At 41.2% G+C, this 14958-nt stretch overlaps 1 protein-coding gene across 1 annotated transcript in view; it reads right to left on the bottom strand.

The window, feature by feature from the left end:
* Nucleotides 1–14958, bottom strand: part of TOX (thymocyte selection associated high mobility group box) — a 287098-nt gene that overhangs the window by 63165 nt on the left and 208975 nt on the right. The window lies entirely within an intron of this gene.

Genomic DNA, 14958 nt, shown 5'->3' with positions numbered 1-14958 from the left:
ACTCATTTTTAATTCAAGCAATGAATTCAGTCTCTGCAAGGATTAGAATGAAAAGCATTGGAGGATGAAGCTCTTTACTTATCCAGAGGTCAAATGTACTGTACATGGATACTATAAAGGATATCCCATAATGCTTATCCAATATACTCAAACTCATAGCTTGAGATAAGACAACTACAGAGAATAGCTCAGTTTCTATGGTTAGATGTTTTGGGGGGTGATTTAAAGTTGAAGTGGCAATTCAAAGCTGAAAATGAAATGGATACAGTTATCTTAGTCGGTATCATTAAAGCATGCCATAGATATCTGGTGGAATTTGACAAAAGTTACCAATGTACTAGTATCACTGCATTAGGGGAAAAGTGATAACAGCCCAATCTACTAATATAACCATAGTTATTTTACTGATAGCCTTTTGTAGCATGTCACCCAATGATTTTTACTTCAGATTTATAACCCACCTCTCTCGCCCTCCCCCTTGCACTTGTGGGTGTATGTGCATTCTCTCTCTCTCTCCTGATAGCATACCAGTCTGGGAGACCCTTTTACAACAAGGAATTAAAATTAGAACTGGGAAAAAAAAACCAAGTATGATCGTTGCCATTTTTTCATTATGGACAGAATAAGTGATTTTTTGAAAGGTTATTTATAGGCTTGTGGATTGATTTGGTGTATTTTTTGGAGAGTGAATCATGCCAATAAATATCCTGGAATCGAGAATGTTTGCTATTTTAAATTAATTTGTTTTCCTAAAATATATCTGAAGTAGATTTTGACAATGCGACCCCTCTTAATACAGTCTCGGTACTGCTTTATGAATTAATAGCTCTGGAATACAAAAGGTTTATTAATACCCATAATTCAAGTTCATTCAATAACTAACCCATTGAAAAAAACCAGTGCACAGCATCAACTGAGAACTTGAATCTTGAAAAAAACATTTATATTTTTAAAGATTGTTACTGACTTTCTGCTCCCTTTTTTCAAATACCAGCTTCCCTCCTAGTCAAACATATTAGCCTTGAAAGCTATCATTATCTCTGCCTCTAGCAGACAATCTATATCAAAACAGTTGTACACATAAAACAGTAACTACTTCTTGGCTGTATCTCTTCTGATCCAGCTGTTTCACTGAATAGCAGTTGGTGAATGGAGAACTGGAACATGGGTAGCCCTGAGGCCTTATTTGCTAATGTTACTCACCAGCTGCTGCTTTATGTGGTGTTAGCAGGCAAGGCTTGGAAGTTTGCCAGCTGCAGCAAGAACAAGGGAAAGTGAGGTATCTCTGAAGCCCTTCCATTTACCCCTGTCTGTCATCTTTTGACACTGAACATTGTTGAGTGCTATCCCCAGGGCCACTGAGAAACACTGCTGGAGTTAAACTGTGAATAGAGCTTACACTACCCCTTTGTACACTATTTTTTGGGTACCTCTCAGACAATCTAAAGAAACTACAGATCAGTGCTAAAAATAGACCCTTTTGGCTTCACATATTAAAGGAGGTTGTAAAGGCAAAATAAGTAAATTTTTCATTAGAAATACTCTAACTATTGTAAAATGCGCTATTAAAAAACCTAAACAAGTATTTTTGTCAATGTTTCAAATGATTGTGCAAGTATATGCCTCAGTGAAAGCTGGACACAAATTTAATAATAATATCATGGTGTTTATTTTTATCTAAAATGTATTTGCTAACTGACAACATATCACTGGCTATCAAAACTGATTGGTTATTAAAACCTTCCAATCTTGCCACACTGATCATCAGAAGCAAGCTCCCCAAAGACCAGGACAAATCAACTCAAAGTAGCACCAGACCCTGCCAAAACAGCAGATGCAAAACCTGCAGACATATCTCCACTGCTACAGGGATCAACATGCTCCACAACACCCTTCAAAATTCATGGATCTTACATTTGCCTATCAGAACATGTAGCGTACCTCATTCAGAGCATCAAATACCCCAACATTTATATGGGTGAAACCAGGCAATCATTACACTCTTGAATGAACTCACACAGAAAAATGATGAAAGACAAAAAAAACTCAAACCAAACAAAACAAAACAGATCAACTCAATTTCTGACCTATCCATTCTCATCCTGAACAACACCTTCAAGAGATGAGCCTAAATTAATAACTTTCCTATACATTAAAAATTATAGATTTGTAAAGACACTGGATTTATGGCTTATTACAACAAGCTCTAACCCGCTAACCTTCCTTTGTCCTATGATTGCAGATGTGTTAATTGCCCACTACATCTTGAATGATTTCTTGCAGCATGTGTTAACTCATTATGCTTAACAATCTGTTCCACCTTGTATTTGCTGTGACTACCTTTCCCTACACTGACTACCTTTCCCAGACCTGAAGAAGAGTTCTTTGTACCTCAAAAGCTTATCTCTTTCACAAACAAAGATATTACTTCACCATCTTGTCTCTCTGGTTATTAAGACCTCTTTATACAATCGGCACATAGCAAGAACTATTTACAACCTCTAATGTTCTGGATTTCAGATGCAATCAACTTTTTTTGTTAATTTTTAAAACACATGGATATAGGTTTCCATTAACAACAGCTATAGTATTTCACTTACCTTTGCAGAAATATGAGTAAGAAACATGAAGAGTGCCTTCTTAATTTGCATTTATATTCCAATTTAGCCACTAAGGCCCTGTCTACACTAACGAGATAAGTCAATCTAAGTTACACTAGTTAAGTTACACAAATTATATAACTTATGTCGACATAGCTTAGATGGACTTACAGCAGTGTCTACATCACACTATGTCGATGGGTGACACTCTCCTGTTGAGATAGCTTCTCCCTCCCAAGGAGGAGGAGTACTGAAGTCGACAGGAGAATGCTCTGCCATCGACTTATTGCATCTACACGAGACCCACTAAACTGATGCTGCCGCTGCACCAATTTAGCTGGTAGTGAGAACAAGCCCTAAGGAATAAACCCTCTAACCACTGCCCAGCCTGAGATAGTACAATGGGTGGAGGGTAGATGCATGGAGAGAAGGAATCCTTCTCCCAAGGCTGTGGCCCTAATGCATCCCCTCTGCAGGAAAGTGAGGATACAGGCAGGAGACTCTATGTAGCTGTGGATCTCTTGGCATTGCCTCCGTCCAGTCTCCTACCCACCCTTGCCACTTCCTGCATGGGCTTCTTAAATCCTCATGCACTCCACAGTGGATATAATGGGACCATCCATGGAGATGGGAGCAGCTTGTCCATAAATGTATTCTGTATACTTGGATTTTGATAAAAGCAGGCACTTAACCACATTAAAACTAATTTTAAAATAACCATGGAACTACTCTATGGAAAGCAATTCACAACAGACGTGAACAGTAGAGAATGTCACTTTTCTAGGCCACTGATGGGAAAGCTTAAGCTTTCTAAGCAATGCAACATACTCAAGCCCACCTGAAATTCCTTACAAGTACGCAGTTAAATGCAACCAAGCAGCAGCAGTAAATATTTATATTCAGAGCTGACCAAAGGGCCACAATTATATTCTGCAGCAACTTTCAAGGTTTTGAAATTTGTTTTTGTACAGTATTGGAATGAAAACAAACCCCAAGGAAATAATGAGGCAAGGCAGTCTGATGGCTAAATTCCAATTTGGAGAACAAAGTTTCAGATATCAGAATATTAGAAATTTGGATGTTACAGAAAATAAGGATAGTCCTTATTTGACATCCTCAATGAACTCTCTGATGATCTAATAATGACGGTACTTGGCATTTCTATATCACTTTCCACCCAAGGATCTCATCATGCTTTTACAGATGAGGAAACTGGGACACATCTTCTGTATTTTTGTGCTTGCATTTCAATTATAGGCACAAATGTGAGTAACTGCACCTGTATGTACCTGACTGCAAGTTCAAATAAGTAGTCGGAGGTGCAACTACTGAGGTTTGCACCTAAAATTCATACCATAGGTGCAAAGTAGGCACAAAAACTGAGAAGTTCAGTTTCATGCTGGTTGAATATATACTTCTAATTACTTGCCCAAAGCAACGGGAGAAAATAGAACTCAGGTCCTTCCTCCCATGACTTTAAAATAAATGTGAACACACCCAATATGACCCCAACATGGAAATGTCTAACTGGGAGACCATCTCAGTGTATTATCCTGATATTCTTATCTGATGCAATGACTGGGACAGGATCCATCAAACCATTCCTGGATCTGAGATATAACATTGGTTTTCTGATTTAGGCCTGGCTACCCATGCATGACACAAAGACATGTTAATTGTCACGGCCTGACACCCACAGATTTTTCAGGCCATGAAAATTGAGATTCTCACATAATTATATACCAATCCAGAAGCTGAGGCTTAAGAAAAACAGAAAATCTCACAAGACTCACGATAAAATTGAGAGAACTGGCAATAACGAGATGGAGACGAACTTCAGAGAACATATCAATAATGTAGGGTAAAAACGTCCCATGTATTTTGTAATTATCCAAAATACTACAATTATATACCCCAGAAATCCAGAAATACAAATTAAAAAAAGAGATCCAAACATGTTAAAACAGTGGTTCTCCAACTTTTGTACTGGTGACCCCTTTCACATAGCAAGTCTCTGTGTGCGACCCCCCTTATACATTAAAAACACTTTTTTATATATTTAACACCATTATAAATGCTGGAGGCAAAGCATAGATTAACACCGGAAGTGTTATGAGATATATATATATATATAAAACCAACTGACTGCTAAAAGTTTTAAGGAAAAAGAGTTGGGCATTTTGAGAATACTTCAGTGTCATACTGTAGTGCATTTTATATATCCTGGGCTACAATGAAAGTATTCAAAATTTGTATTTTATTAGGGAAATCATTCAATAATCTTTTAAAAATTAAAAACAGAAACCTTGAAAGTAAAATGAATCCTAGACAAGGGAAGCATAAGAAAAAGAAACTGCTATTAAGTTTGCTACTTAAAACCTTCTAAAATTATTCTGTTAAAAAAAAATAAAGCCATGTTAGGTTGCCTTATGTAGCACTGACTTGGTAAGTGACCGTAAGCTCCTTTAAAACAATTAAATACTCAAAATTTGATTGAAAAATTTTATAGCACAATAATATAATGACAATATACAGTTTCTATATTTCTTGGTACACAATTTTGTGACTATTAACATTCCTTTCTACTTTATTCTTTAATATCCTTTGAGTCACACAGGGCCAAGGACTCAAAACCAATCATTACAAAAAAACAAAACACCTACTGACTTCTAGTCAGTTTAATACAATAACCCTTTATTTAAAACAACCTCCAATAAATTTCATCATGAGAAGTTATTAAAAGGGTTAAAAACCTATTAAATGTCAAAGAATTTGCCTGACTTAAACTTCTAATAAAGAAACAGAATAGGCTTTCTTTCTGAATTATTTAAATCTTTACTGACTGTGCACTGAACCATGAAATTAGAAAAGTGTTATTAGAAGTGTTCTCTGGTTTTTATAAAAGTTGTAGCATAGAATGTATCAAACCACAGTCTTTAACTAGACTAGTTAAAGAAATAGGTTTTTAATCCCACATACATGGTTTCCACTGATATAAAAGGGTCATAATTAAAACTGTAGCCTGCAAGTTGAAGATAATAAAATTATTATTACAGGCGCACACATGTTCATTTAGTATATTCTGGATGTATGTTTCCACTTTAATTTGGACAAATATCTTCAGTTTTGTTTGATCTTGCAAAGTTCACTAATTTGGATCCTCTCAGCAAATGATTAGGGTTTTAATAGTGACTAATTTTAAAGTATTAATGGTGAATAATTTGTGTTATCTTTTTTTAAAGTGTCTAATGCTTACAGGGTCAAGAGCAGGTGTAGGTTGACACCAGACCAGTAGGATCCAAGAAGTGTAAGTCAAATATTTTTGCACATATTTTCTGATAACTATATTAACTCTCTATTGCATTTAACAAATAACTATAGCCAAGTTTTCTATTCTAGCAATTACTCACATGAGAAAGACAAATATGCCTTTCACATTTATTTAGACAACTCTACAGGAATCTTGGATCAGCAGTATATTCAAACAGATTCAGTCAAACACACCTGAATCAATAGTTATTCTGTAAAACAAATGCAGTCAAAAAGAGACTGACAAGAGGCTATGCAAAGCAACATTGGTTCCCCATAAAGGATCCAGGGGACCTGAAGCTATTACGTCTAAGAACAAAAAATAGACTGAGAAGTGTTGGTGAGGAATAGTAGTAATTTCATTCATCAAAATTCTGTTGTAGGGTAATATCCGGTGAGGTCCTGAGAGTCTTCATCTCATATTGAAGACAATGGGCCAAGTCTAGCTGTATTTGGTACAGGACTAGAGCAGGATAAGGGAAGCCATGGTGATTACTGGCATCTCTGCAATCCCCTGATCCTGGGACTGACAGCAAACCGTCCAGTCCCAACATGAGGCTTCTAGATACACGTGGCCCCAATGGGCCATTTTATTCTATTCAGGTTCTCATACCACATTCATGATCATAGTATCTGAGTACCTTCCCATAATGCATTAAGAAACATCTGTCACATGTTTGTTCTCTCATCCTCTCCCCTCGCAGCCAATTGTAACCAGAATACAAAAGTACTTTGCCCACTTTTCCTTTCTCTGTGTGTCAGGAGGTAAAGGAGGTTAGTTTAGAGTCACTATATTAACTTTAAGCCACATGGGGATTCCTCCCCACACTAATGGAATCCTCAGTAGCTGGTTCAGCCAGGTTTTCTAGTAGCTTTGCACTGTGGGGATGATCTGGATCCATGAGAGTGAAGGATGCTCAGCACTTTGCAGAAGTGGGGCCAAAAATAGCTTCTTGTAATTGAATATTATTGTAAGGAATTGACTAGAAGGGACAGATTCTTCCTTCAGTTGTGAGTGTGGCTTCCATTGAGTGTGGCTTTCAATGTGTAACATTGACAACAGGACCGGCTCCAGGTTTTTTGCCGCCCCAAGCAAAAAAAAAAAAAAAGTTGAAGTGCTGCTGCTGAAGCAAAAAAAAAAAAAAAGGGCCAGAGTGCCGCCCCTTTAAAAGTGCCACCCCAAGCACATGCTTGGGACGCTGGTGCCTAGAGCCGGCCCTGTCTGACAGAGCCTGGTCGTCGGTAGACATGATCAAACCTGGGACCTCTGGAGCTAAATGCATGAGCCTCTGCTGCATGAGCTAAAAGCCACATGGCTCTTAGCTAAGGCTGTAGCAGACTCATTAATCTCTAAGCGGTCTCTAAAGGTGACAGAACACCACACCCAGGAGGTGTGTAGGTTACAAATGCACCTGGCACCTGAATTTAACCATAGGTATTTTTTAAAGCATGGCAATGAATATGTCTGCAGTGAGATATGGTAGAATTGCACACTGAACATTCTAACACAGGGATGGGGTTGTATAGCATTTTAAAAGCACTGTTTCATTTTGAATAATTTGAAAATATTAGAATTTGACTGAGATGAAATTTTTTGTTTTAAAATTAAAGTGAAATTTTAAGAAACTTTTAAAATTACGGGAGAACAGGACAATATGTGATTGTACTTGAGTATAATCATTAAAAATGATTGTAAAACCAAACTTTTTTGTGCATGTGATTGGTTTGGGATGCAAGTGCCTCAAACTATGGTTATAGAGATGGAGGAATGTATACGTGCATTTGCTAATGACTTGTACAGCAGAAAGTCTTTGAGGAATGGCATAGTAACCCCTGGGAATTCTATGTCATACAGGTTCCTATACTGGACCCATCAGTGTGTATTTATACGAAATGGTTGACTGAACTGAAGCTATCAGACTTACACATTAATAAGTACCTGAGAAAAAACACAGATGGACAAACCATAAAATTGATGAAGTATAACTGCATATCAGACTTTGTGAATTCATATTGTACACATCTACCCAGATCTTCCTCTTTTTTTCCCCATCTCCTTCCTAACCTGCACATTCCTAATGCTGTACTGTCTGAAGCATCCCAACATGCAGCAACAAATTTCAAGGACAGATGCTGAATTTTGCTTTCCCATCCCCTTCCACACATACAGTTGTCATTAAGTTCAAGCACTAGGAATGGCCAGTCCTTCTGAAGACTGCAGGACTGGGCACAGCACTGGGAAATTATTAATTTATGGTATATCAGATGGATACATGTTCTTAAAAAAAGGTGAACTTGTGTGGAATGCAAGAGTATATCCCTTAAGGCTAAATTCTGCTCTTCAGTGTGTTCCTGTAGCTCCTCTTTACTTCAAGAAGAGTTCCATTTGTCCTTCCAAAGGAAGAATTTGCTGCTCTTGGAGTTTAATGTTTTATTACTAAATCCTTTGCCTGGCCTTAGTAACTTCGCTAGGTACTAGAGATCTCCAGGGCGTAAGACTCTCTGGTCAAGGGGCCACTCTGTAACAGCTAATACAGCAGAAGGGCTGACGTAAGCTCTGTGGCTCTAGTGCTCCCTAACCGTGTGAAAGGGACAGTAAGATCCACATTGCTCCTCACTCTGACCTTAGACACAGTGACTGTGCAGGATTCCCCACATAGCTGGACTCGTCTGCATCCTCTACATGGGGTATTGCTATACTTCCTTCCCCGGCACTGTGATGTGGAATCTCGCTGGTTCTGCTGCATGAAGGGCATTCCATATGTTGAGAAAGGGAGGTGGCAGGGGAACAGGATTTGGACCTCTCTGCATGTTTAAAAATGATCTTTATTTTTGCAAATCATTTCTTTTAGAAACCATCACCCTCAAATGGAAGCAGTGGCATTGTATTAGTTGTTGATCCTATATTAAACACTGAAAGGAAGAATTCTGTTAAAAGATTATTTTTTATTGGCAATGGGGAGGGAATCCATACACATTGCACTTACTGAATAAAGAGCTGAGCTTCAAGTCTTATTTGTGCATTTCACTGAAAACAAAAGCCTACAAAAAGGTACTATTTTGAACACTATTTTTTAAATATTAAACACCAATGAATCCACTGAAATGCAAAAAACAAAAACAAAATACCCAACCACTTTCCATAATTTCATGTTGCGTTTTATTTTGCATTAAGCCAAACAGTTACTGATTTTACTTTGCATTAGTCATGTATTGTATTTACTACTGATCAAAAGCAATCTTATTTTCAGGTTTGTAAGCCATATTTTTGGATATGTGAATTTAAAAAAAATGTCAGCTTGATTCTTCAATGTGTGAAGCCTCTATGAAGTTAAAGGTTGGAAGAGCAAGCCCATTATAGCTGATAATAGTGATACTACAAAAATAAAACAAACCCTTGTAAGTAACACAATACTAGAAAATGATCACGTTTTCACAATCCTCTCTATTTTTCCATTAATTATGAAACTATGAAACAACAGTCAAGTAATTTTGACCAGTAAGAATGACCTCAATGGTTTAATTGATTTTGGGTCAAGAGATCTTTTACAATTTCTCTCTGTTCCTAAGCTGTAGCCCTGTACACATCAGCATGTGTGATATTATTAAAGAAAGAGGAAATGCTACGTCTGTAAAATGGTTAACTGACAAGAGATTGTTTTTCATAAATATGATCTTGTTATCCAGTCATACATTTACTGATATTAATAACCATATTGTCACAATTTTCCAAGCAATGTCAACCTAATAACTAGAAACTCAATGCCATAGTCAAATATTGTGGTTTTTTTAATGTTAAACATATGTGTTACTGCAAGGCAAGACACTTCTTGTAAGTTATGAAAAATATGCTTGGCTCTCAGGAAAAAAAGTCATTTAATGATCTGCTAATAAGTCCATCATTCTCCTGTATTGTATGATTTACGGTTTTGTCTTTAAAACCTATTTAATATCTCTAGCATAAATATCTGACTGCAGCCTCTCAACTTCAATATTGCATTTTTCAAAACAGGAAAAAATCTCAATCATTTTATTTTTTATTTCAGAGAAAAAGATGGACACCCACCAGTCTCAAAAGATTAATGTTAATATATATATATAAGTTCACTGCTCATTACATAGGAATGTGACAGAAATCCCCCACTACAGGGTTTTTTAAAATGTTCATTTTGCTAGGTTTGCAATAAATGTGAACTAAATCCTTCTAGTAACAACAGGTCATATAACAAAAACATATTCAGAAATGAAAACAGAGACAAAGCTTTCTAAAAAGGGGTAAACCTACCTCAGTCACTATGCAGAGCATGTGCAGTCAGCTAAGGGCAATCACAACTTAAGTATTTTTGAATTCATAATTCATTTTTCCTGTTCCTTCTAATTCTGAAGCACTTTCTTTGTTGTCACATCCACATTCAGAATTTAGATGGTAAGTTTTGTTTGGTTGAGGACACTTCCTTTTTCATTCTCCTTTCAGACCTCTACTTTCGTTATTGCCCAACAGCAACCACTGGTTGGGGAAGTGAGTTTTTTTATGATTCTCTATATAGTAATTTCACTTTATTCCTGTATGCCAGAACAGCAAATGAATGCATCTGTGGTGAGAATTTTCTATAATAGAATGTATTTTTGTATAGCCTTTATACATGAAAAACACCTTGGGTAAAAACCTGGCTGAAGTGAAGTCAGTGGTAAAATTTTCACTGGCTTCAGTGGGACCCCGATTTCACCCTTTATGTATGCAACCTGAAGAGAACAGTAAGATGCGTAAGGTGATATTTAAGGAGAGAAAGTAATTGCTGTCCCGGAGGAAGGAAGGAAGGAACTTTCAGATACTTAAGAACTTCAGGACAAACAAATAAAAGATGGTTACTCACCTTTGTAACTGTTGTTCTTTGAGATTTGTTGCTCATATCCATTCCAATTAGGTGTGCGCGCACCGCGTGCACGATTGTCGGAGAATTTTTACCCTAGCAACACCTGGTGGGTTGGCTGTGGAGCCCCATGGAGTGGTGCCTTAATGGTGCTGGATATATACTCCAGCCGACCCAGCACCCCTTCAGTTCCTTCTTGCCGGCTACTCCGACAGAGGGGAAGGAGGATGGATGAGGTGGTAGAAAGAGATCCACCGGCCACCAACCCAGTCAGAAACAAGGCCCCCCACAAACCATCGATGGGGCCCAGGCAAAACATTTGAAGGTGCGCCTGAGGACGGTGTACCAGCCACCATCCAGGATCCTTCCCCACCATTTCGAGATCATCTCTCCCATTTCCACCAGGTGTGGTCCCGTATAACTTCAGACCAATGGGTTCTTCGCACGGTAGAAAGGGGATATTCTCTCCAGTTTTCTTTCTCCCCTCCCTCCCATCCTCCCTCTCCGTCCCTCTTCGGGGACCCCTCTCACGAGCAACTCCTTATACAGGAGGTCAAAATGCTCCTGTCCATGGGAGCGATTGAGGAGGTTCCAAGGGAGCTAAGGGGCAGGGGCTTTTAGTCCCGCTACTTCCTAATCCCGAAGGCAAAGGGGGGGCTTCGACCCATCCTCGATATGCGTGGACTCAACAAATTCATGGTAAAGTTGAAGTTCTGCATGGTTTCACTGGGGACCATTATTCCTTCTCTGGATCCTGGAGACTGGTATGCCGTCCTTGGCATGAAGGACACGTACTTCCACATAGTGATTTACCCAGTGCACAGACGCTTCCTTCGCTTTGTGGTCAGTCATGAACACTATCAATTTGCTGTCCTTCGCTTCGGCCTGTCCACGGCTCCCAGAGTGTTCACCAAATGTATGGCTGTTGCGGCAGCCCATCTTCATCAACAATGGATCCAAGTGTTTCTGTATCTCGATGACTGGCTCATTCGGGGCCACACCAGGGACCAAGTACAATTCCACATTCGACTCGCCCTAAGCACGTTCCGCCAGCTAGGCCTCCTGCTCAACAACGAAAAGTTGACTCTGGAACCAACCCAGAGAATAGAGTTTATCGGGGCAGTCTTAGACTCCAGACTCGCCCAAGACCTCCTGCCGGACGCACGCTTTCAGTCAATGGTGAACATGATCCGCAGCCTTCAAAACTTCCCGACTTCCATGGTAAAGATGTGCCTCAGCCTTCTGGGACACATGGCTTCGTGCACTTACGTAACCAGGCATGCCAGACTTCGGCTTCACCTGGTTATCAACAGTATATCGACCAGGTCGAGACAGCCTGAGTATGGTGGTCACTGTCCCGGAATCGGTTTTGACTTCCCTCCATTGGTGGTTGGACCCCACGTCGGTGTGCGAAGGAGTACCATTTCATGCCCCGCAACCCTCCTTGTACCTAGTCACAGAGGCATCATCTCTGGAATGGGGCGCCCACCTCGGTGAACTCCAAATGCAAGGCCTTTGGACCACATCCGAACTAACTCTGCACATCAATGTATGAGAACTGATGGCAGTATGCCTAGCGTGTCAGGCATTTCGTGGGAACCTACATGGCCGTTGTGTGGCAGTACTCACAGGCAACACCACGGTCATGTTCTACATCAACAAGCAAGGGGGAGCCCGGTCGTCCCTCCTATGCCAGGAGGCCGTTCCCCTGTGGGAGTTCTACATAGTCCACTTAATACATCTGATGGCGTCGTTTCTCCTGGGGGTCCAGAACACGCTGGCAGACTGCCTCAGCAGGTCCTTCCAGCCTCACGAGTGGTCGATTCGTCCAGATATCATCCACTCCATCTTCCTGAGGTGGGGGTTTCCCCAGGTCAACCTATTTGCCTAGCACAACAATCAGAAGTGCCAAGTGTTCTGTTCTCTCCAGGGACATTCTCCAGGTTCCCTAACAGATGCTTTCCTACTTCCATGGAAAGACCACCTGTTCTACGCTTTCCCTCCATTCCCACTAGTCCACAGGGTCCTGCTCAAGTTACGCAGGAACAGGGCACGTATGATTCTGGTCACCCCAGCATGGCCCAGGTAGCACTGGTATGCCACACTCCTGGAGTTGTCGGTAGAGCCTCCGATCACAGTCCTGCTGTGGCCGAACCTGATCTCACAAGACCACGGGTACCTTTGTCATCCCAACCTGCAATCGCTCCACCTTACAGCGTGGATGCTACATGGCTAACTTGGTCAGAATTACTCTGCTCACAATCAGTGCAGCAGGTTAGGCAGCAGGAAGCCCTCCACTCGAGCCACATACCGTACCTAGCCAAATGGAAGCGATTCTCCTGTTGGTGCGAGCAGTGCACCATGCCCCCCCATGCAGGCATCGATACCGCTTATACTAGACTTTCTCCTATCCCTAAAGCAGCAGGGCCTGGCGGTATCATCTGTCAGGGTGCACCTGGCAGCCATCTCGGCTTTCCATCCAGGAGAACATGCTTCCTCTGTCTTCTCCAATCCGATGGTCATTAGATTTCTGAAGGGTTTAGATCACTGCTGTCCTCAAGTATGACAACTGGTTCCGGTGTAGGACCTTCACCTGGTCCCTTCCAGACTCACGGGGCCCCCGTTCGAGCTGATGGCCACCTGCTCACTTCTTTACCGATCTTGGAAGACAGCCTTCCTTGTAGCCATCACTTCAGCAAGACGTGTGTCTGAGATCAGAGCCCTCACGTCCGAGCCGCCGTATACAGTTTTCCACAAAGACAAGGTGCAGCTTCGTCCCCACCCTGCCTTTCTCCCCAAGGTGGTATCGGCTTTTCATGTGAACCAGGACATTTTCCTCCAGGTCTTTTATCCGAAGCTGCACACTACACGGCAGGATCAACGTATGCACTCCCTTGACATTTGTAGGGCTCTAGCCTTCTATATCGAGCGAACTAAGCCATTCAGGAAAATGACCCAACTCTTCGTTGCAGTGGCCGACTGGATGAAAGGCCTACCGGTCTCCTCCCAATGCTTCTCCTCATGGATCACGGCCTGTATCTGTGCTTGCTACGATTTCGCCAGTGTCCTGACCCCGTGCCTCACCGTCCACTCCATGAGGGCTCAAGCCTCATCGGCTGCTTTCCTGGCTCGGGTCCCAATACAGGAGATCTCTAGAGCTGCCATTTGGTCATTGTTACATACCTTTGCCGCTCACTATGCGTTAGTTCAGCAGTCTAGAGACGATGCCGCATTTGGTTCAGTGGTTCTGCATTCAGCGACGTCTCACTCCTACCCCACCGCCTAGGTAAGGCTTGGTAGTCAACTAATTGGAATCGATATGAGCAAGTACTCGAAGAACAAAAGTCGGTTACTCACCTTTGTAACTGTTGTTCTTCGAGATGTGTTGCTCATATCCATTCCAAACTCACCCTCCTTCCCCTCCGTCGGAGTAGCCGGCAAGAAGGAACGGAAGGGGTGCTGGGTCAGCCATTAGGGCGCCACTCCAGGGGACTCCACAGCCAACCCACCGGGTGTTGCTAGGGTAAAAATTCTCCGACGATCATGCATGCAGCACGCACACACCTAATTGGAATCGATATGAGCAAGCACTCGAAGAACTGCCAGTTATGGAAACTATGAGGAAGGAGACAGTGAGAAGATAAAGACTCAAGATATAGGATGAATAGGCAGGGGAGCAGGCAGACGAGATGTCAAAAGTATGGGTTTTGGAGTGAGTCCATGCAGAGATTTGTAAACCTGAAGGGCTATTTTAAACTGACTCACAAATTACACCTGTGAAGATGACGCAGGCGTCAGCAGCCACATAGGCATGACACCAATGTCCGAGATGAGGCCCTTTGAAAAATGGAAAGGATGGAAATGGAAGTGGCTGCACAATCCAACAATGTCACAAATCTTCTGAAGGCTCCATCCTCTGGGTGTGTGGTGGGATGAGATTTGGCCTTTTGCTGTTTTCTTTTATTAAAAAAGGCAGCCCACCTGTCTGCGACCAACTACAAAACAGGAGTGGGGTTAAGCCTCCGAAAATAAAGCCATGTTAAGACAGTTAATTGTTTAATAGCCACCAGAGAAACTCCTGCCTCACTTGCATATAAAGGAAGCTGGGAAGTGGGGAATTCTGGCAGAAAAATATAATTCGCCCCACCACCCTGATGGAGTTTGGCCCCATCACACAT

The sequence above is a fragment of the Mauremys mutica genome, chromosome 2, assembly GCF_020497125.1.
Source record: "Mauremys mutica isolate MM-2020 ecotype Southern chromosome 2, ASM2049712v1, whole genome shotgun sequence".
NCBI lineage: Eukaryota > Metazoa > Chordata > Testudines > Geoemydidae > Mauremys > Mauremys mutica.
The sequence above is the reverse complement of the archived record's forward strand: the minus strand, read 5'-3'. Positions and strand labels throughout refer to the sequence as shown.